Source organism: Hemitrygon akajei, chromosome 5 (assembly GCF_048418815.1).
Source record: "Hemitrygon akajei chromosome 5, sHemAka1.3, whole genome shotgun sequence".
Lineage (NCBI taxonomy): Eukaryota > Metazoa > Chordata > Chondrichthyes > Myliobatiformes > Dasyatidae > Hemitrygon > Hemitrygon akajei.
In genome coordinates this window covers 147,254,015-147,277,598 of record NC_133128.1, presented here as the reverse complement: position 1 = coordinate 147,277,598, position 23,584 = coordinate 147,254,015, and the positions used below count along the sequence as shown (strand labels likewise).

Below are 23,584 nucleotides of genomic sequence, written 5' to 3'. Positions count from 1 at the left end.
GATCTACCATCCACAGCCTTTTTTGTGGATTACGCTGCTAGGGGCAATACTTTCTGAACTACCTTTGTCTCGTTAGAACACATTATAAGATTCACCCCTCAGCACTTAAGTTGAAATTCCAAGATTTTGCAAGCTGTCTCATATTTCTGACTGTGATTCCCAATACTATGCGCGCTTGCTTACTTTCCTCCATTGCCTCAGTTTGTTCATCCTTTAGTCAAGAATGTTAATTAAAAACACGGACCTTTCATGAATATTGTCCATAGCTCATCCACATTAATTTGATCCTCAAGTGATTATCTCTGTATAGCAGCTCACCTCCAACATTTTGTGTGTATTTTAGACTTCCAGCATCGTAGTAGTTTGCTTTTATATTTGCATTTTGTGTTCGTTTTACCCACCCCCATTCTATTCTCCTGAATTCTTAATACTGCACTGCTTTATTATACAATTTATTAGAAACGAGGCAGAAAGTTTATTCATCTTTCTTAGCATATAAAGTGCTAAAATATGGGAAATCGGCTTGCCTATGAGGTACTGAGTTTTTATTTATCCTAGGTACATCCAAGACATCCAAGGTTTTTTCAATGGAATGGTGAATCATGGTTTCTTTCCAATTTTCATTGACTCATCATAGTAACTACTGTACATTGTATGATGTATGACAAAACTACTTACATTATATTTGCACCCAATGGAAATGGTTGCATCAAAATATTTAACTGTTAGTGACATCCTTGTACATCTCCCAATTTATTGCAAGCCTTTACATAGTTGTGTGCTTCATTTAATACAAGTAATTTAGCTTCATCTGAAATTGATAAAATCTGATTTCAAAAAGTGTTTGTGCTGAAAAAGAGATTTGTGTGCAAATCCCCATTTATTGATAGTCCTTTGTAAGTTAACAAATCTAATATTTATTACAAATTATTGCCTTATGTCATCATGATTCATTCATTCAAAGTTACATTTGTTTGTGCAACTTTGTCAGTGATTTCCACTAAGCATTAACTAAATGTAGGACTTAAACCAGGGAAGAAAAGATAATATGCAAGTATTCATCTGGGAAATATGATCTCAGCTTCTTTGCAGACATTTTAATTTTCTGCTCATGGTTGATTTTGCATTTTAATATTTCCATATACTTGGAGTTTTGTTTTCTCATGTTAATAATATAAACCTGAAGGTGATACTTGTGTGTTCCAAAATTAATTATTGGTGAAAGGATGAGGTGAGTCAGTGGTGGGTGCAGGCAGAGGGATGTAAATAAGTTTATGCAGGACATATAGTAGTCTTTCATCATTTTAATTGGAAACAAATGTTTTTATTGTGGCCATGTATATATTTCATAAAACTACATTCCATTGCCTGTGATTGTCTTCATATATATAATCTTTTTCAAAATTTAAAAATCATATTGGTATCCTATCGGTGGGATTAGAACATTTCTCGATTTCCTTGTATTGAAAAGAGTTTCTTACATACATGTTAAAACTCTTCCTTACACTTATCTACTTGTATGCTTCTATTGAATGTACCTTATCATTATTAGAGATTCTGATTGTATTCAGGATGACTTTTGCACTCTCCTGTGGTTTCTGAGGCCAATGTAATACATGAAAATCTCACTGCAGTACTGGAATGATGAGGTGGGCAGCTGGGTGGATTAGGAGCATATGGGCTTCAGATGAAACGACTCAAATTCCTTATTGCCAATCTGAATGCTCCTTCTCATTTGAACATTTTGACTATTACTACACTTATTTAAGGCTACTTTGAGAGCATTTTGAATCTTCTTTGTATACCTCTCTGTATCTCATCATAACTCAACCCAGTATTTCTATTTCAAGAGCCACATATTGGGCTTGTAAGCAATATGGCCTGACCATTGGAGCTAATTGAGTGTTGTTGGTGTTATGGTGCTGGGGTTGTTGATCTGGGAAAAGAACTGTTGATTTCCTTCTCCTGCCAATGTGTAGGAAACCAAGTATCTCAGTTGCATGGTATGCAAAGAGTTTTATGCCATGTTTGAGGTCTTGATCTTAAAATGCTCTTTTCCTTGTATAGGCAAATACTGCTAGTAAGTTGAAAGCAAAGGTAAGTACAATTCCTGAGGGCAGTGTTAGTGAGAAATGACTCCTTGGATTTTTCCGTCATACATCATGTGTTTGAACAGATGAACTATGATCTTCAGAGGGTGCTGTTGTAAGCCAGGGACAGATGGGTACAGAATTTCTGTTGTATGGATTTTAATGTGTATGACCCACTTTCTAGTATGCTTCAGTGTATCATTTGACAATAGATGAAGTGGGCAGGTGTCTCTGAGACAACCAAAAAAATCCAATCCCTCTCAGTTCACGGAGTTAAGAGCTAATGTGAGATCAAAATGAGCCAATGTGCGGTGGTTAGTGCCCCTCATCCTTGGAGACCTTCTGTGGCCAACAGCAAAGAGAATCTCCTATGGTTACTATGAACAGATTTGTCTCCCTTCTTACGGAAGTTCACAATTATGTCTCAAGAGACCCTCTGGCATGTCCTCCTCTTCTCAGTGAAAGACAAAGTTTTGAATTTGGAATTAAAGTTTCTCTCCACCATCTTTAGAATTTCGGTCGGGCCACCACACTCTCCTGACATCAGTTTGAAAATGGCCTTTTTGAAAAAGTGGTGAGACCAGATCAGATATTTTTGTTATGGAGTGAACTCATAGGACTATAGAATTTCACAACACAGAAAAAAAACCCTTTCAGACCACTCTTTACACTCATCCTATTTAATTGCATTAAATCAATATCCTTCTGCACTCTTCCACTCCAAGAACCTGTTCAAACATCTTTTAACTGTTGTTATTTTATCTAATCTATAACCTTCTTTGGCAGCTCATTTCATATACCACTGTCTCTGTGGGACTGTTAGATCTTTTTCAAATTTCTCCCCTGCCTTGGTAGGGGGTGGGGTAGTGCAAGAAAGTGGAGCTCTATCCTATTTATGTCCCTCATGATTTTATAAACCTGCAGTACATAAGGTCACTCAGCTTCTCACAGTTCAGTGAGAACAACCCAACCAATCCAGTACAATGCAACCCCCTATTTCAGGCAACATCCGCAGCAGTTAATGTGATGTTATTACAGCTTTGGTTATTGGAATTCGGAGTTCAATTCCAGTGTCCTTTGCAAGGACGTTTAACTCACGTTCTTCCTGTGAGTGCATGGGTTTCATCTGAGTACACTGGTTTCCTCCCACAGTCCAAAGCTGTACTGGTTAGTAGGTTAATTTTCCTGTGATTAGTCTAGGGTTCAGTAGGTGGGTTGCTGGGCCATTTGACAGAAAGGGCCCATTCCATGATGTATCTCTAAATTCAGATTCAGATGCAGTTTGTTGTCATTTAGAAACCACAAATGCAATGCAGTTAAAAAATGAGACAACGTCCCTCCAGAATGATATCACAAAAGCATATGACAAAACAGACTACACCAGAAAATCCACATAATCTTTGGCAATCCCCAATCCAGAGTTCAGAGAGGCTGCTGAGTATTAATATCACGCTACCGTCTTAGTGCGTTCCCCGGAAAGGAGATCCAATCCAACCAGACAAAACAAGACCGAAAACTAAAGCTACAAGACCTGCACAAAACCACATAGTTACAACAGTGCAAACAATAGCATAATTGATTAAAAAAAAACAGACCATGGGCACAGTAAAAATAGTCCAAAGATGTTAAAAGACCATAAGTTCAAAAGAAACCACCACACAGTTTCCACAAGTCCTCAGGGTCCCGATTGACTCATCATCCCATGCCAGCGGCAGAGGGGAATACCCCCGCTATGGACTTCCACGGCACCGCCTGACTCAGCCTCGCAGACGCAGCACACACTGAAAGCTCTCTGACCGCAGCGGACTCCGAGTCTGTCGAACCTTCGAGCCTCCGACCATCCCCTCCGGCACAGCTTCTCCGAGCACCATCCTCTGCTGAGCATATTAAGACACCCCCACCAATGGCCATCGGCAATGCGACCCCGAGGACTGGGGGGCCTGTTCTTCCCAGCAGAGACCCGGACCTCACAGCAGCATCAGCAACGAAGAAGGTCTTCCTGGAGATTTCTAGATGTTCCTCCGTGCTCCCAGGTCCGTTTTTCATCCGATTATGATTGCGCACGTCACCCCGCTTCACAAATAACAGATAATCAGCTCCGGAGTGGCTGCTGCAAGCTGCGTTGCGCCGCCATCTTGTGTATGTTGTGTAAATGAATAATAGATAAAAAATTCTTATGAACTCCATCTAGTGTCTACTACATGATGTCCCAACTCTTTTATGCAATGACTCAGCCAAGGCAAGCATGCAAAATACTTTTCTCACGGCCCTATTCCCCACCCCCATTGCTCCTTTCAGTGAGCAATGGACTTCCACCAAAAGGTCTCTCTGTGCTGCAATGCTTCTGAGGTTCCTGACACTTACTCTCAGTTTTTACCAGTACTTTAGTTCCCAAAATTCACTACTGAACATCTGTTGGAATTAAATTCCACCTTCTACTGTTCTGTCCAACTTCCTAGCTGATCTATCACCTGCTGTATCCCCAAAAAACCTTCTTTGCTGCCTAGGACTCTAATCTTCATGTCCGATGTAAACTTACTGATCAGACTACCTACATTCTCATCCAAGTCATTTATATCTATTGGACTTCCAGCACCAAAATGTGGAGTAAACCACTTATTACAGATTTCCATCAGAAAAATACCCATGCGGTAGTATCCACTGCCTCCTATTACAAGCCAAATTTGGATCTAATTTGCTAGTGAACCTCTGATCCCTTGTTCCTCAACATTCTGGACCAGCCTACTATGTGAAACCTCACTGAATGCCTTAAAAATTCATGTAAATCTTATCTACCACCCTGCCTTCATCAATTTTCTTAGTTACTACTTCTTAAAAAAAAACTAAAATCTGTGCCCTTATAGTGTTACTCTTGAGAAATTCTACAAAGTGATCTTCCTCTTTAGCCTGAATGTCTCTATGTCTTTAATAAGTTTGCATTCATTCTTGGCTCTTGATGGCCTGGGCCCATGATGTTTCCATTGCAGATGATATCAACTGTACTCAAGAATGCATTTAAGTTGTTGGATCATTTTTGTTCTTTCCAAGTTCAAGTTCAAGATTAAGTTCACTTATCATTCACCCATAGCCCGTAATCAGTATGGCTACCTTAATGGAATATCTTGCTTGACAAATCTGTTGGAATTCTTTGAAGAAATAGTAAGCATGATAGACAAAGGAGAAATAGGTGATGTTGTGTACTTAGATTTTCAGAAGGCCTGGGACAAGGAGCTACACATGAGGCTGCTTAACAAGCTATGAGCCCATGGCATTACAGAAACAATTTTAGCATGGATAAAGCAGTGGCTGGTTGGCAGTAGGCAAAGAGTGCGTATAAAGTTGTTGGCCGTCAGTGACTTGTTGTGTTTCATAGGTCTGTGTTAGGATCAATTCTTTTTACAGTACATGTCAATGATTTAGATGATAGAATTGATGGCTTTGTTGCAAAGTTAACAGATGTTATGAAGATAGGTGGAGGGGCAGGTAGTTTTCAGGAAGTAGAGAGGCGACAGAAGAACTTAGATTAGGAGAATGGGCAATGAAGTGTCAGGAATGTATGGTCATGAACTTTGGTTGAAGAAATAAAAGCATAGACTATATTCTAAATGGAGAAAAAAATACAAAATTCTGAGTTGCAAAGGGACTTGGGAGTCCTTGTGCAGGATTCTCTAAAGGTTAATTTGTAGGTTGAGTCTGTGGTAAGGAAGGCAAATGCAAAGTTAGCATTCATTGCAAGTGGCCTAGAATATAAAAGCGAGACTTTATAAAGCGCTGGTGAGGTCTCACTTAGAGTACTGTGAGCAGTTTTGGGACTCCTTATCTAGGAAAGGATGTGCTGAAACTGGAGAGGGTTCAAAACAGGTTCATAAAAATGATTCCAGGATCGAATGGCTTGTCATATGAAGAGTATTTGATGGCTTTGGGCCTGTATTTACTGGAATTCAGAAGAATGAGGGGTGACCTCATTGACACCTACTGATAGTGTGGATGTAGAGAGGATATTTTCTATGGAAGGAGAGTCTAAGACCAGAGGACACAGCCTCAGAATAGATGGCGTTGATAGATTTTTGATTGGTCAGGGCATGAAGGGATATGGGGAGAACGCAGGAGTTCGGAGCTGAGAGGAAAATTGTATCAGCTATAATGAAATGGCAAAGCAGATTTGAAGGACCAAGTGGCCTAATACTGCTTCTATATCTTATGGTCTTAAGTACTTATACATGAATATAGCCAAACAAAACACTGTTCTTCCGGGATCAAGGTGCTAAACACATTACCAACAGCATATAGCACATAGCACAAATAACATATCTGGCAACGATTTCACAAACAAACATACAGTCACAAAGAAAAAGATAATATAGCCCAAGTCCCTGACTGCCATGACTGTTCTTGATGGTAAGTATTCCCAGTCCAGTTTGTTTTTCCACAAACGAACACCAGAGGGCAGCGCCGAGTGAACACCGGAAGGTAGCACCAATGGGAGGGGCCCCAATACATGATGGATTCAGGTGCACTCACAGAGGCCCCTATCCTCTCCCAAACTGTCTTGGCATCTCTTCCCTTGGGTGGCTTCAACAGGTGACACTGCAGCAGGATGGCCTGGTCCTTGCCACAACCGAGCCTCCACTGTCAGTCTTGCCAAAGAACCAGTGAACCAGACTTCCAGTATTCTTCATTACCAATGCCCAACAGTGCATTGCATTCACAATAAAAACGTCCAAGATTATCACTCGCAGTGCACACCATCTGACGGTAAGCAGTAAGTCCAGCTTCATTGTTATCAAGAAACTCACTGATGGGATAGTCCCGCAGTGCTTGATGTTTTTAGTATCCAGTGGTAACTTGTGATAATAAAATGAGATGTACAAGATGAACAAATTCACCTTTGACTAGACCTGGAGTGACTGTTGCACCACCACCTCCGCTTGCCAAATGCTTTATATGTCATAGGTTTTCTAGTGGATATTAGTTTTCAAGTACTTAGAAACAGAAACATAGAAACCCTACAGCACAATACAGGCCCTTCAGTCCACAATGCTGTGCTGAGCATGTACTTACTCTAGGAATTACTAGGGTTACCCATAGCCCTATTTTTTAAGCTCCTTGTACCTATCCAGGAGCCTCTTAAAAGACCCTATTGTATCTGCATCCACCACTGTTGTCGGCAGCCCATTTCACGCACTCACCACTCTCTGCATAAAAAATGTACCCCTGACTTCTCCTCAGTACTTACTTCCAAGCACCTTATAACTGTGCCCTCTCATGTTAGCCATTTCAGCCCTGGGAAAAAGTCTCTGACTATCCACACGATCAATGCCTCACATCATTTTATACACCTCTATCAACTTGTATAGTTGATTCCCTTTCCTTGAAGTGTCCTTAAGTTTGCAATCTGAGAATTGTTTTGCTTATAATTAACTAGCTAGATCTCTTGGCCATGCTCTTCCAACCAGTAACAATATTTCCTTCCAGAGAAAACCAGAGATTCTTCACAGGAGCCAGTTCTTGTTGAATCCTGGTTCTTGTTGAGGGAAATTGTCAAGCACTGCCTGAGAAGAGCCAGTTTTGCTGGGTTCCTGAGACGTTCAGCATTCATCTTGTGGCAAAAGTTCAGTTGTTATTGGAGTGAGAGCCCTAATGATATCCAACCACAAAATGATTGGTTCCGTTCTCTGTTGGACCATTGCATAAACTGTTTTTTATGCAGTTCCTATTTAACCCACACAGTGAAGACACCAACAATATTTTTAGTGAGGAGGCTCCAGAGTACAAATTTCTGCTTTTACCAATAGCATTACTCCTTAATGTATACATTTTTAACCGCTGTTTACAGTGCCTATAAAAATATTCACTCACCCCCTCCCTTTTCACGTTTTATTGTTTTACAACATTGAATCACAGTGGTTTTAATTTAGCTTTTTTGACATCGATCAACAGAAAAAGACTCTTTCATGTCAAAGTGAAAACAGATCTCCATAAAGTCATCTAAATTAATTACAAATATAAATCTCAAAATTATTGATTGTATAAGTATTCACCCCCTTTTAGTATGACACACCAAATCATCACTGGTGCAGCCAATTGGTTTTAGAAGTCACATAATTAGTTAAATGGAGATCACCGTGTGCAGTCAAGGTGTTTCAATTGATTGTAGTAAAAATACACCTGTATCTGGAAGGTCCATCTGCTGGTGAGTCAGTATCCTGGCAAAACCTACACCATTAAGTCAAATGAACACTCCAAGCAACTCCACGAAAAGATTGTTGAAAAGCACGTCAAGAGATGGATACAAGAAAATTTCCAAGTCACTGGGCATCCCTTGGAGTACAATTAAATAAATCATCAAGAAATGGAAAGAATATGGCAGGGCTGTAAATCTGCCTAGAGCAGACTATCCTCAAAAATGGAGTGACCGTGCAAAAAGGGGACTAATGAGGGAATGCCACCAAGAGACCTATGACAACTCTGGAGGAGTCACAAGCTTCAGTGGCTGAGATGGGAGAGACTGCATGCGTTGCCCTTAAGGCATTTGTTTAGTTTATTACATGTTCGCTTTAGTAATTAGTTTGTAATCATTTTCTAGTTAAAGTTAAGGTTGTTGAAAGTAAATTTGTTGTCTGTGATATATCGCGGCATGCGATGACGTCACACCCAGTTTCGCTGCATCTTGTGGGAAAATGCCGGTTTGGAGCAACGGGAAGGAGGGGGCTTGGGTGTGCAGGATCAGCGTGAGAAAAGTTTTCTTTCTACACACTAGAAACATCATAGAAGCAACGCCGTAAGTTCATAAGATAATCGATATGTTGAAGTAAAAATGTTAATGCTGATTCTGTAAAAAGTAATGATGGTTGATAAAGTTTATGTTCTTTGTTATTTAAAGAGTTGCGGATAGTTTGTGTTGAAGTATTTAAAGCAGTTGATGGCGTAGGTAGATTCTGACTGTATGTTGTACTTTAATGTAATATAGTTTGTTGTAGTTTTATTTTTCCAAGTATTTATGATGTAAATGTGATGCCAAGAAGGAAAAAAATACTGTATATATTTTGTATTGTTTTATCAACAGTTTTCATCATACATTAATGTGGAAGAGTGAACTGTAAATGGTTAATCTTACTGGGATCGCGCCTCATTGACTCCGGTTTATACTTGGTGTTTAGTTTAGAGTTTTTACACCTGTGCAGGAACACTACACTGCACATACACCAACTGTTGCCCAGGTGCTTCACCAGTTGCAGCTTTATGGGAGAGTGGCAAAGAGAAAGCCACTTTTGAAAAAAAAAACTCACATGACTTCTTGGCTAGAGTTTGCCAGAAGGCATGTGGGAGACTCTGAAGTCAGCTGGAAGAAGATTCTATGGTCTGATGACATCAAAAGTGAGCTTTTTGACCACCAGACTAAACATTGCATATTATCAAAAACACACCATCTCTGCTGCGAAGCATGGTGGAGGCTGCATCATGCTGTCGGTATGCTTCACCGTAGCATGCCCTGGAAAACTAGTGAAGGTAGAGCATAAAATGAATGCTTCAAAATATGGGGAAATCCTGGAGGAAAATCTGATGCAGTCTGCAAGAGAACTGCAACTTGGGAGAAAATTTATTTTCCAACAAGCTAATGACCCCAAGCATAAAGCCAAATCTACACAGGAATGGCTTAAAAACAACCAAGTTAATGTCTTAGAGTGGCCAATTCAGAATCCAGACCTCAATCCAACTGAGAGTTTGTGGCTGGACTTAAAAAGTGTTGTTCACATATGATTCCCATGCAATCTGACAGAGCTTGAGTAGTTTTGTAAAGAAGAATGGTAAAAATTTCGGTGTCCAGACGTGCAAAGCTGATAGAGACCTATCCACACAGACTCAAAGCTGTATTTGCTGCCAAAAGATACATCTACTAAATACTGAATTGAAGGGAGTGAATACTTATGCAATCAATTATTCTGTGTTTTATATTTGTAATTAATTTAGATCACTTTGTAAATAACTGTTTTCACTTTCACACAAAAGTATCTTTTTCTGTTGAAGAGTGTCAAAAGAAGCCAACTGTGAATCCACTGTGATTCAATGTTGTAAAACAATAAAAAATGAAAACTTCCAAAGGGGTGAATACTTTTTATAGGCACTCGATATGAGGAATTCTTTACTGTCCTATTTTTGAAGTGGTATTAATGCTAAATTAATTACACCACTACAATAATGCAAACAGAATCTGAAGTATGATATTCATAGCTGTAAATCTCATACAAATATCATGTCTCACCCATGAATAGCTAAAGATTTGAAAGGTAGATAGAGTAGAACCAAGCATAGTAGTTATGGAGAAAGCTTTTTGCTTAGCTACATGAAAAAAAAGCTTCCTGATAATGGCAGCAGAGTGAAACATCCAACTTGTATCAAAAAGAACACCAAAGCCATCGATAACATTTATGTTTGCTGATGGCATCCGAATCTGCAGATAGTGGATGACTATGTTGAATTATCTGCTGTCATCTTGATTATTAACCGCAGAAAACCCCAAAATACTCAGGCCATGATTTTTGTTGGCTGCTGCCATCAGGTAGAAGGTACAAGAACCTCAGGGCTCACACAACCAGGTTCAAGAACATTTACTACTCCCCTCAGCCATCAGGCTGCTGAACAAAAGGGGATAACTGCAGTCACTTGCCCATGCATTGAGATGTTCCCACAACCATTGATCTCACTTTAAGAACTCTTTTGTTTTGTTATTTCATGTTTTTGTTATTTATTGCTATTTATTTGTATTTGCATTTGCACAGTTTGTTGTCTTCTGCACTCTACTTGATCTTTCCTTGATCCTGTTATAGCTACTGTTCTCTGGATTTGCTGAGAATGCCAACAGGAAAATGAATCTCAGGGTTGTATGTGCTGACTTATATGTACACTGATAATAAAAAATTACTTTAAACTTTGAAAAGGCCAAAGGTTATTGCTGTATTTATCCTTCAGTGCTCACTTTTGCAAACCATTGTGAAAATAATATTTAAAATCTAATCACACCATGTTAAGAACCAAAATGAACCTCACTAAATATCTCCATGCATAGACCCAGTGTTTTGCAACACTTGCCAAAAAAAGGTCAGCATACGGACGCTATTCGATGTTGATTAAGGGCTTTAGAAACAAAAGCTTTGGAATGTTGTACTATTTCTTCCCTCTCCCATTATTTCCTTTTATACCTTCCCCCACATTTATTTAATTTATATACACAAAGCTAAGTAAAGCTCTATGTAATAATCTCCCAAGTTGCTGCTATAAACGGTAAGTGCTGAACTTCAGCCATGATCTTCCATTCACATTACTTTACTGTGCTTTTCACAATCCTTTCGTAACTTTGGTACGATATCATCTGGATATTTTTATTTCATGGTTTTCATTGGAAAAACTGCCATGCAGCCTCTTTCTGCTGAGGATTCTCACAATGTTATCTTTTGTTGGTACCACTGGCATTTTGGAGTTAGCCTAATGAGCTTTTGCTCAAAGGGCACTTGGACAGGATTACCAACATTTCACTATTACAAAGACTATTTGATACATTTCCTGAAAAGTAAATTTGATCTTAGAACGTTTCTCTTTTAGTGCAGTGGAAATGTAGTGTCAATAATTTTGATATTGACATGACATAAACAATTTACACAGTGTAATAGCGCCCTCTCTCAATTCATGTCGTGGATGGTGCTGTTGCCTTTAGCTAAAGGCCGTGACTTTATACACAAAGACTTTAGAGAACTGTGGGTCATTTCCTGCAACTGCACTGAAGTAGGCCATTAAAAGGGAGACTACACCAGAGGCACACTTGCAACAATCCCATTTATAATTGATAAAAGGTGGGAAACTTGGTTCAGATTATAACAAATAATTAAAATCTTAACTACAATAGTGGAAGGTATGAGCAAGAACATGGCCTCTTCCATTTGTTCAAGGGGTGAAGCGCAGTAGCCAGATTTGGCAGGAGCCTGTTATAGTAATTGACAAATCCTAAAAAGACCTCAATTGTTACACATCCTTTGGCATTTGAGCATCCACCACTGCTTGAATTTTCTCAGCACACTTGTTTAATCCTTATTTGTCAATGGTGTTACGAATGTAAGTGCTACTTGGTTTAAAGAATGCACACTTGTTGCACTGTGCTCTGAGCCCGTAATCCTCTAACCTTTTTAACTTTGCCTGGAGATTTTGGTGATGTTCCTTGTCATCCTTACTGATAATATTGATGTCATCAAGGTAACACTGAGTGCCTGGGCAACCTTACAGCACCTGCTCCATAGCTTTCTGCCAGAGTGCAGGTGCCGATGCCTATTATAGTGATAAAGCCCTTTGTGAGAGTTTATGATTAGAAACACTTTGGACTCTTCATTTTTCTTCATCTGTGGGTAGGTCTCAGCTAAGTCCACTTTGCTGAAGTGCTTTCCTCCAGAGAGGTTTGCAAAGATATCCTCTGTCCTGGGCAGAGGGTATTGATCTCCTTTCATCACTGGGTTGATAGTGATCTTAAGATCACCACAGATCCAGACAGACCCATCCTTCTTGGCTACTGGGACCACTAGAGTTACCCTTGGGCTCCACTCAATCTTGGAAAGAATTTCTTCATACTCCATGTGATCTAGCTCACTAGCTACTTTATCATGGGTGGTATAAGGAACTATAGATGGGCTTTGTAAAACTTGGATGTGGCACTTTCATTCAACACTATTTTACCCTTGAATTCTTTGAGTTTTCTGATGTCACCCTTGAACACTGCTATGGCATCATCTGTACCTTTCTTAATTTTCTTTCAATTGACAGGAGATTTGGCATGCAAATGGTAGATGGGTCTCCAGTCTAGTTGTAGTTGTCTCAGCAGGTCACGGCCCCTTATTGCAGGCCCTCCTGTTTTTACCTCGTACAAGCTCAATGTGGCTTGTTGATTGTTGTATTTCACTGTTACAAATGTCATTCCCACAGGAGTTATCTTTTCTCAAGTATAAGTTCTCAGTTGGATATCTTCAGTATCTTTGAAATGCCATTCAAACTTACCTTATGGAATGACTGAAACAGCTGAGCCAGGGTCCAATTCCATTTTGATTAATTTGTCATTCACTTCTGATGGAAGCCATGTTGCTTGTCTATTGTTAGCTTTGACATCGTAAATCTCAAGTCTACTCAGTCCTGTGTCACTCTCATTATCAGATTTTTCATCAACAACATGCAGATTAGTAATCTTCTTGAACTTTTATATTTTTTGATTCCCTGTGCAATCCATTTATTTTTATCTACCAGACATGCTCTTTCTATGTATCCTACTTTGTTGCATTTTCTGCAAGTTTCACCTTTAATCCTGCAATGGTCTGGTGTGTGTGAGCCTTTGCCACAGCAGTAGGTCAATTTGTTCGGTCAGACAGACCACCATCTTGACTCCACATTTTCGTTCACACTTTCTCTCATTCCTGACTGCAACTCAATTGTGCTTTGGTCGGAGCTTTCTATTGATTCAGTGATTTCAACTACTCTTTTAATTGTGAGTTGTATTTCATTTAGGAGCCATTTTTGAATGCTTTCTTGTAAGATTTCACCGACTAAATGATCTCCCAATGCATCATTAAACCTATCACTGAGCTGACAATGCTCAATTTCTTCAATTCAGCCACATATGCTGAAATGTGCTTCCCCATGTTTTGATTCTGCTTCTGAAACATAAAGTGTTCTGCAATCACCACTGGTTTCGATTCTAAATGTTCCTGCATTACTTTCATGATATCAGCAAAGCTCATTTCAGCTGGTTTGATTGGAACAGTTCAACATCTAAACAAGTTGTATGCCTTTTTCATCCAATGCACTCATCAGCTATCCCAGTTGCTTTAAAATATTGTTGAATTCACTCAGTATAAAATAACCAGTTATCTCTTGTGCAATTGAAGGTGTCTGTCTTTCTGATGTAGCCAGTTATTTCTTTTTAAAAGATTTATGAGTATTATTCCAAGGTATTCACTATCCCTTTTGCTGTGCTTCAACAAGTAGGTAGTCATCTCAGATTTGTTTAAAATTCCTCATTGCCATCTTTATGTTTTGTAACTCTAGAAATTAATTGAAAGAAAAATATGGAGTAAGTAAATCTACTTTGCTTTTACTATTAATGGGGCGTGAACATACAGTATGACATGCTGGCGTAATGCCATATGCCATTTACATACTTTTACATATAACCTGTAATGCATTATGTAATTCCTTAATCAAACAATATATTTACAATGTTAGTAAAATATTAAATACTCAACAGTCCACAACAAAGGTAGGAGTTGTAATAAGTGCCACAGGACAATAGATTGTCTAACACTCCCTCACCATGGAATTGGAGAGATCTAATGTATATCTCAGATCTCTTATCCAGTAAGCTCAGATGAGGCTGAAATAAATAGCATTAAAATAGAAGAAAATGAGAAGAATGGGAAATTAGGGGAAATTATCAGGCAAGCCCCTTTCTAAAATTGAATATGATGCAGGATACAAAAGCAGACAGGGAACAAAATGGAGTCAGATATGGGATTATATTTACTTCTAGTAATTTGCTTTGTTGATGAGTAGATTTAATTATTAGTGTCTTCTTAAGTGAGGGAGAAACTTGTCAACTACTTAATTGCCTTTGCTTATTTTTGATTTTATTTCTTGAGCAAAAGACTCATAGTGGGTGCAGTAATGCATGTACAGTATCCTTAAAAGGCAAAAAAAAAACTCAAATGGAACATATCCCAAACTTCTGGGAAAGGAGCTGTGAGATATAGACAAAAAAAGCAATGGAATGAATGTCGTTATTATTTAGATTTAGAGGAAGTCTGCTACTTGCTTCTATTAATGTATGCCACTCAGAAAGATTTAATTGTGAGTTTAGCATTTTTGGATAGCAAAGAACATTTGGAAGAAATTAAACTGGTTGGTTGGTGGTATTTGTGAGCAGAACTTCAATGGAATTGCAAATGTTGTCCATATCTTTCATCTGTTGTACACACTTTTAGTCAGGTAAAGTTGCAGGATACTGTATAAGCAATCAAAATCAGAAGATCATCTTACAGTTGAGGGATTAACAATGTGACTAATGGATATTGGTGATTTTAAAATTCAATTATGTTTCTAAGGTTGGTTTAGAGTGATTTCCACAGCCTTAAAGATTATTATATTTTATTTTTAGTTCAAGTTTCCATGAACTGACTCCTACTAGATGATGCAATATTAAGCTTGCTTTCTCTAGCTTTGTGGCAGGCTCATGGGCTAAGATGAAATGAGATGAAAAATGTCCCTCCGCCAATTGTTAGGTTAGGAAGAAATGAAGTTGGAACATTAACACAGAAAGCCCGACTAGAAATAATTGGTTTAACTCTGCATGGAAACGGGAAGTTAGGACTCAGCCATGTTGTGCTGAATTTTCTTTGCTTGGCTAATGCAATTTTTAATGAATAGGTTTTTAAGGTGCATTGCTAAGGATGGCTGTGATATGCAGCTCTTACAACTACCTAATTGCATTTACAAAGCATCTGGGCAAGTATTTAAATTGCCAGGGCAATGAGGCTATGGCACTAATATGGGTAAATGGTAACACAAGTAGTTGTAATGGCTGGCTGAAGGGATTGATTCTGTGCCACATGACTCTAACTCAGTTAAACAGAGTTTACAATTTTACAACTTTAAGGAGAGTCTACCTGAGCACTTATATCACCTCTGGAGATGGAACAAACATAAGGAAATGAAATTAGTATGGATGAGTTTTCATTGGTAGGCGTATAGTTCAATGTTCCCTTGATGCCCTGTCAATTTACAAATAACTGATTATGATCATTAATAATTATCCTGACTATTTCTTTATCAGATAATGAAACTCTTAACTGTCAAGTCCTGAAAGAAAAGAAACTGGTATTTTAGTGACACAAGAGCTTCTGCAGCCACTGGTAATCTAGAGCAACACATACAAATTATTGGAAGAACTCAGCAGATCAGGCTGTGGAGAAGAATATGCAGTTGAGTTTCAGCTCTTCTTCAGGACTAGTTAGTATTTTAATAATAATTATATATTCATAATTCATCAGTATTTTAGGAATGATTATGAGCTAAATTTAGCAGCTAAATGTTCTTAAGTGTTTGGCTAATGGAACTCAGAATGTAATTTAGATCAATTTAGTTCTCGAAAGAGAAGAAATATTACTGGGATTCTAGATTTGAGTGCAGTTGCATTTGAAGTAAACAGACTTAGGCCACACACAGCAATCTATGCTAAACCAATAAATAAGAAAAACATTACAAGGTCACCGAGAAGCATAAGTAATTACTGTCAACATGTACAAACAAGCTGGAGGACCTCAGCAGGTCGGGCAGCATCCGTTGAGATGAGCAGTCAACGTTTCGGGCCGAGACCCTTCATCAGTCCTGATGGTATGCTTGTATATGAAATGCTGATTTTTATCCACTTAAATCCAATGCAAAATAATTGTGATATTAATATGAAAACAGAAGGAATGTCCATTAGAATCAGGACGGTCACTCAAATTTATAGAAACTCTGCTTTTATTATGCTGGTGGGTCACTGATGAAATTGTGGTTTACATTGACTCCAACACTTTTATAGCCTGACTGTAATTTATTGCACCTTATCATTGAATTTTATAATTTGCATTTTAAGTTAATATCACTTGAATTATCTTCGAGAAGTCAGGGTAGAGTGTCTAAACATAAAATGAATTGCATCTTCCCTGCAATAAATTAGAAATCTCATCATGAAAATAAAAAGTTTGTAGATGTTTAAACTTCAAGATATCCTTAGTAATTAAGGATTGAGAAAACTGAAAAATTGAGAAAAGACTGGATCACAATGGGCAGGTTCTCTGCCACTGGTGTTATTAAGGAATAGTGGAATCTCATGGTCTCCTGGATATCATGTTAGAACCCTGCCATTCCTCCATATGAGTCATTATCATTTTGCTGTACTGCATTGGCAAAGGTTGTCACACATTTCGAAATTGGCAGGTTAAGTTCCATTGTGTCTACGTGGCATCACTGTAAATGAGCTCCTAGCATTAAATATCGTTTTTGTTGAATAGTTTCCATAACTCACAGTGGGTTTTAAATATGGTTTGAATCAAATACCTTTCAGATTTGAATTTGAAAGGCAATTGTATTTATTTTTCCAGCTTTCTTTCTCCCTGGATTGCTGTTGGAGTTTAACTCCATGCATAATAAAGACATTCCAGTACATTGTCATTCTGTGAAAATGGGCTGTTGATGACATAATTTCTGCAACAACTTTTGTTTTCTTCTAATGTTCACAAGTTTATGCATTTCTGAGCAGGAGTCTCCTCACAACCAGATTAAAATTCCTCATTGTGGCATACATCAACTGAGGTCAAATGTAGTGGCCTAACTGAGACACTGAACTCGAAGCCTCTTTAGCTGGATTGGCTCAGTACATCGCTTGCTAATGCAGTTGCCCATTAAGGTAAAAAGGGAACGTAGGAAAGTTTAATGATCACTAATGACAAGGATTGTATTTTGGACCTGCAGGAGCCTATGATGCAGTTCTCAGTCAAAGTATCCTTTAAATGTGGAAATTCAGGATGTTATCTGAAGCATTATGTTGAAGATGGGCAATGTTCAATTTCTGAGGAATTTTGGGCCAAGCTTCAGTTGTTCTATATTTCTTACGCTTCTCATTACAGGCACGTTGGAATTGGTGGGGAAAAATACTCGTGGGATATCCAAAAATTAAAAGAATAGGTTATTGTTTTTGAAGGCAGTTCTAAAGCAGTGAAGTAGTCCCAAATTCTAGTCATGAATGACTCTGATTTATATTTTAAAAATAGCAACAAAATAGGAAAGAGCATTCCAAATTACTTAAGGAGGTTTCTGTTAATTGGGTATGGATGTGGTTAATAGTAACACTAAGGTATTGAGTCTGCAAGGAGTATCCCAAAACTATAATACATGGACCGCTCACGGTGTGAGCATTTCCTGAACTGTCAATGGAAAGAGTTCAGAAACACTGTCTTTCCATTGTATTTAGACCTCTGCCCCTTACTAATCTATTGACATAACCACCATCTATTCCTCTGTGTGCTAATCTATTTGCATAAAAAATAATACCGTTAATCATTGAGTGATTGAATTATTCATATGTACAACTAGAACATGCTGGAATTTGGGCAACATGTAGAATGAAAAATAGAATCGTTGTTTCAAAGTAACAACCTCCTTGACTAGGTCTGGTGAGAGCTGGTTAGCTTGAAAATGTATCTTGTTTCTCTCTCCAAGTATACTGCCGAGCACATATATATTTACCTTTAGATTTACAATATTGCAATTTTGCTTTCATGTTAATATAAAATAACATGAAAAACACTTACTGCATGTATAATATAGAAACTTGCATTATCCCAATTAACAGCTTAGGGTAGAAATGTATTCATTTTTGAATGCTCAGAATATCTGCATTTCCCTCTTCACCATATGTTTCAGATTTTGTTACTTTCCTGTGAAGTGGGCCATTTGATCCATCCTGTCTGTACTAGTTGGCAGAGCATTCCCATTTCCCCACTAATTTTTATCTGCAATCATCTCTCCCTACTTTTCCATTCACTGCCCACATTTAGAAGGTTGGACAAATACAATATAAGCAGTAGGAATGGACCATTCAGTCTTTCTGACCATATCCAGTCATTTGTTTAAATCAAACCAGATCTCTGCTTGGCTCCTTTTTTCTCTGCATGCTATGAGACTACAGCATTTGCAAAGAAAATCTCTCAGGTATATCTTTGAGTGCTAGAACTGAACTGGCCTTAGCATTCCATTGGGAAGTGAGTTCCAATTTTTTATTGTCTAAGTAGTGAAGTGCAAATACACCTTCTGGTTGATGATCCCAGTTAAATTTGGGGATAATACAAAGGTACTTGTGAAATGTTTATCAAGATGTGGTTAAAACAAGCAATTTTAGACCTTCATGTTGCATATGTTGAAAACAGAGCAGGCTGGTGGAAGCTCTGCTGATACATAGACTTGATTGGACTAGCCTCCTGAGAGTAGGCTGGATGAAAAAGGAAAATTGACAATAAAAAAAGACAAATAAGTGGTTTAGAAAAAAAGTATTCATCAATGCTCACATAGAATTTTCAGAACACTAGACTGAAATGAGACCCAAAGTTTTGGTTCACAAGGCTAAGTAGTTCTTGGCTCTCTTCTGTCCCTGTAGAATTCAATAAAGATTTCTTCCCTAAATGTTCAGCTATTTCATTATGTTTCCCTTTAAGTCATGGGCATTAGCCAAGTATAATACTGCAGGAAGCCATTAATATGTGCCATGAATGCAAACTAAGTAGCTCTCAATTGTTAAAAGTATAGGACAAAAGCATGCTTTATTGATAGAGGTGTTGGCATTTTAAAATAAAATACCAAAAATGTAGTTGGCAAGTGTTCTATCTGATGGGATCTCTGTTAGCTAGACCAGGAGGGTTGTGTGTTTTGATTTGCTGTCTGCAGTGATTCTTTTGATCTCAGCTGATGTGGCAAAATGGACTTTGCCTCTGTGACTGAGAGGCAGGAAAAGAAAAACAATAACTGTAGGATTTGGAGATGTAAATGCATCAAATTGCTGTGAATTTAGCCCAGCTGGTTTATACTCTGTAGCAGCCTGTAAATGAAAGTGTGTACTCCTTTTACTCCCTTCCCTTTGTGCATACAGTGCCACTGACCTCAACTTTTGCTCAAAAAAGTTCCACACTCTAACCACTCTCTAGTTTGAGTAGTTATCTTGAAACACTCATTTTATTTGATATCTGTTATCAGAGCGGTCCTTTGAAGTGTGATTCAATAACTTGCCTTTCTTCCGACATGGCTGCTTAATTAAGATGAGTGGAAGGCACACATCAACAGAGCAGTATCTCAAACTAACTAACCTCCTGGTGGAGGTTATAGTTAGTGAAGAAATAACCTAGCGGAGAGGAAACTGGAGGCAGAAAACAATCATCTATACTTTTATCCACATTGGATTAGGGAGCCATAGTTTATCCCTGGCAGTTTACTGTGAATCCTTTTTCTCTGGTGCTCTGTTAACTGTAAAAACGTGCTTCTTTAGTGATTCTTCTCTCTGATTTTTCCCTTTTTACAAGTCAGCGGTTCATGTGGTTGAGATTTTCATTCACTGCTCCTGTTCCCAGCTTGCCTCGCATCGCCTCTACAGTGTCAAAGGAGAAACTAATTCTCTAACACAGAACTGTGCAGACAGACCTTTGCCAAATGGTATTTTTGTTTCCTTTCCCATTTGGTTTGTTTCTAGTTTTCACTTAATCCACAGTTTCTGGCCAACAACTATAAAGGCATTGTAAAATAAATGGAGGGAATCGTGGTGCTAAGCCGTTACTGTGGTTCTCGCTGATATCACGAGGAAACACAGGCAATAAATACAAGGGGTGATTGATAAGTTCGTGGCGTAAGGTAGAAGGAATCAATTTTAAAAAACCTAGCACATTTATTTTTCAACATAGTCCCCTCCTACATTTACACACTTAGTCCAGCGGTCGTGGAACATACGGATCTTGGACTTCCAGAAAGTGTCTGCAGCAGGGGTGATTGATAAGTTCGTGACCTAAGGTGGAAAGAGATGAGTTATACAGCTTTCGTTACATGTACATGCAGGCTAACTCTTTGAGTGATTATGCAGAAAGTTTGAAGTTAATAACTCATCTCCTTCTAACTAGGCCACAAATTTATCAGTCACCCCTGATAAGTTATTAACGACTGCTGGACTAAGTGTGTAAATGTAGGAGGGGTCTATGTTGAAAAATAAATGTGCTAGGTTTTCTAAAATTGACTCCTTCTACCTTAGGCCATGAACTTATCAATCACCCCTCGTATTGGAAAACTTAAAGCTGTCTTCATCTATTGGAATATGTAGGACTATGCCTGTCCATCTCAGATTTAAAGATTACAACTGGCAAAAATTTATTTAGAATTTGCAGATGCAAATTCCAAAGTAGAAAAATAGAGGGCTATGTGGGAGGGAAGGATTTGAATGATCTTAGAGTAGTTAAAAGTTTGGTACGACATCATGGACTGAAGGGCCTGTGCTATGCTGTAGTGTGTGTGTGTGTGTGTGTGTGTGTGTGTGTGTGTGTGTGTGTGTGTGTGTGTGTGTGTGTGTGTGTGTGTGTGTGTGTGTGTGTGTGTGTGTGTGTGTGTGTGTGTGTGTCTTGGCCTGTGCCTGCATATGTGAAGAAATGTTTCCAAACATCACTTCTGGAAGGTCTTGCTGTAGTTTACAACAACTGCAATCTTACCAACTCTCCTGCCAATAAAAGTGGCATATGGTGTACAGTAATAGAGAGAGCTGGCACAAAAACAGGGCATACAGCGCACTGAATTGGTGCCAACCACCAACCACCTGTTTACACTAAGCCTACAGTATTCCCTTTATTCTTCACACATTTCTTTCACATCTCCCTTGATTCCACTGTTCAACTCCACTCTGGGACAATTCACAGTGGCAAACCTGCTTGAGATTGAGATGTGGGAGGAAAGAAGGAAGTGAAAACTCCACACAGTTTAATGAACAGTTATTATTCTGTATAGGACATTTTCTTCCTTTGTCATCACCTGTCCTTTGTGAAACTGCATGGAATTTAAAACCATAATAATTGTGCTATCTTCTCTACCAGATGATTGCCTAGGAACTGAAGGGAAATCTGCGGCTAACTTCCTATTCATGCTATCACATTTCCTTCATTAATTTATCAATACAGTATTCTGGTGGGAATAGATTCTTCTGTTTATGCATACTATTTCCTCAGAGCTTTATTGAGTTCGCTAGACAAAATATCCTTAATGCAATTTTCCCTGTCTAAGTGGGCAGTTATTTTGTCACCAACAAAGATCTCTATAAAAACTAAGCTTCTTAAAGGAACAGATAGGGAAGATGCTGTGAAATGTAAAGTTTGAAATTATGAGATGTAATTTTAGGTTAAATGATCATCATTCTTTTTCTTTTTGTCAGGGGTTTTGAATCCTTGCAACTCTCTAACTCAGTAGTTGAATTTCTTCAAGGGTGACATGGGTAAATTTTCAGATATTGAGTGACTGAGAAGATATCGTCATTAGTTGGAAAACTGGGTGAACTCACAGAACAGCCATGTTTGTTGGGTAGCTCAAGGGGTCATATGGTCTAGTCCCATTTCCATGTCTTGTTTTAGCCTGGTTATAGAAACCAGGCTTTGGCCTACAGTTTTATGGACTTCAGAGTCCTCATGAAGAGCCTCGACTCTTTATTTGTTTCCATAGATGCTACCTGACCGGCTGAGTCCCTGGAGAATTTCCTGTATGTTACTCTGAATTTTCCAGCATCTGCAGAATCTCTTGTGTTTATGGAGTTGCTGTTCCATTTGTCTTCTCATTTTCTGGCACTAATAAAGATGCATGCAATATTGTGGCCAAAATTTCAATTTTTACCCAAACTTTTTAACAATAGTATGCCATCAGAGTCAGATGCCTTTTGCTTTACTTTATATTTTGCCCACTTTTCCACTTACTTTCCTTGGCTTCAGTGCATAAGAACATCAGAACATAAGAAATAGGAGCAGGAGTAGGCCATCTGGCCCGTCGAGCCTGCTCCGCCATTCAATAACATTGTGCTATTCCCTTCCATTAAGAAAATAGCTGCACTGATGTAGCATTTTTAATGTCTCCTTCAGGATTTGATGAAGTGCTGTTTGCTTATTAGAGTACCTTGTTTTCCCAACAAAATCGTGACACTCCATATATTAACACTCGGTGGGCACTTTATGAGCAGTACCTAATAAAGTGGAAAGTGAGTGCATGTTCATGGTCTACTGCTGTTGTAGCCCATCCACTTCAAGGTTCAACGTGTTATGCATTCAGAGATGCACTTCTGCTTATCGCTGTTGTAACTCGTGATTATTTGAGTTACTGTTGGCTTCCTGTTAGTTTGAATTATCCGGTCTTTCTGCTCTGTCCTCTCTCAATTAACAAGGCACTTTTGCCCATGGAACTGCAGCTCACTGGATGAATTTTTGTTTCTCATACCATTCTCTGTAAACTCAAGAGACTGCTGTGTGTGAAAATCCCAGGAGATCAGCAGCTTCTGGGATACTCAAACCACCCTGTCTGGCACCAATGATCATTCCACGGTCAAAATCACTTAGATCATATTTCTTCCCCATTTTTATGTTTGCTCTGAATGACAGCTAAATTTCTTAACTATGTCTGCATGTTTTTATGCATTGAACTGCTGCCAGAAGATAGGCTGATTAGAAATTTGCATGAACAAGCAGGTGTACCTAATAAAGTGGCCACTGAGTGTAACCCAGCAGGTTAAAGCTACTTCTGTAAGGAAAGAAAACAGTTAATGCTTTTAATTTTCGGCCCTTCAGTAGAACTGACATATTGAATCCGTTTGCAATATCTTTTTGTGTCAATAACTGAGATTTCATCTGACAGAGTGGCATGCTATT

The 23,584-nt window shown here is 38.6% G+C and overlaps 1 protein-coding gene across 1 annotated transcript in view; it reads left to right on the top strand.

Annotated features, from left to right (window-relative positions):
- LOC140728284 (collagen alpha-3(VI) chain-like) overlaps positions 1-23,584 on the top strand; it is a 188,464-nt gene that overhangs the window by 4,444 nt on the left and 160,436 nt on the right. The window lies entirely within an intron of this gene.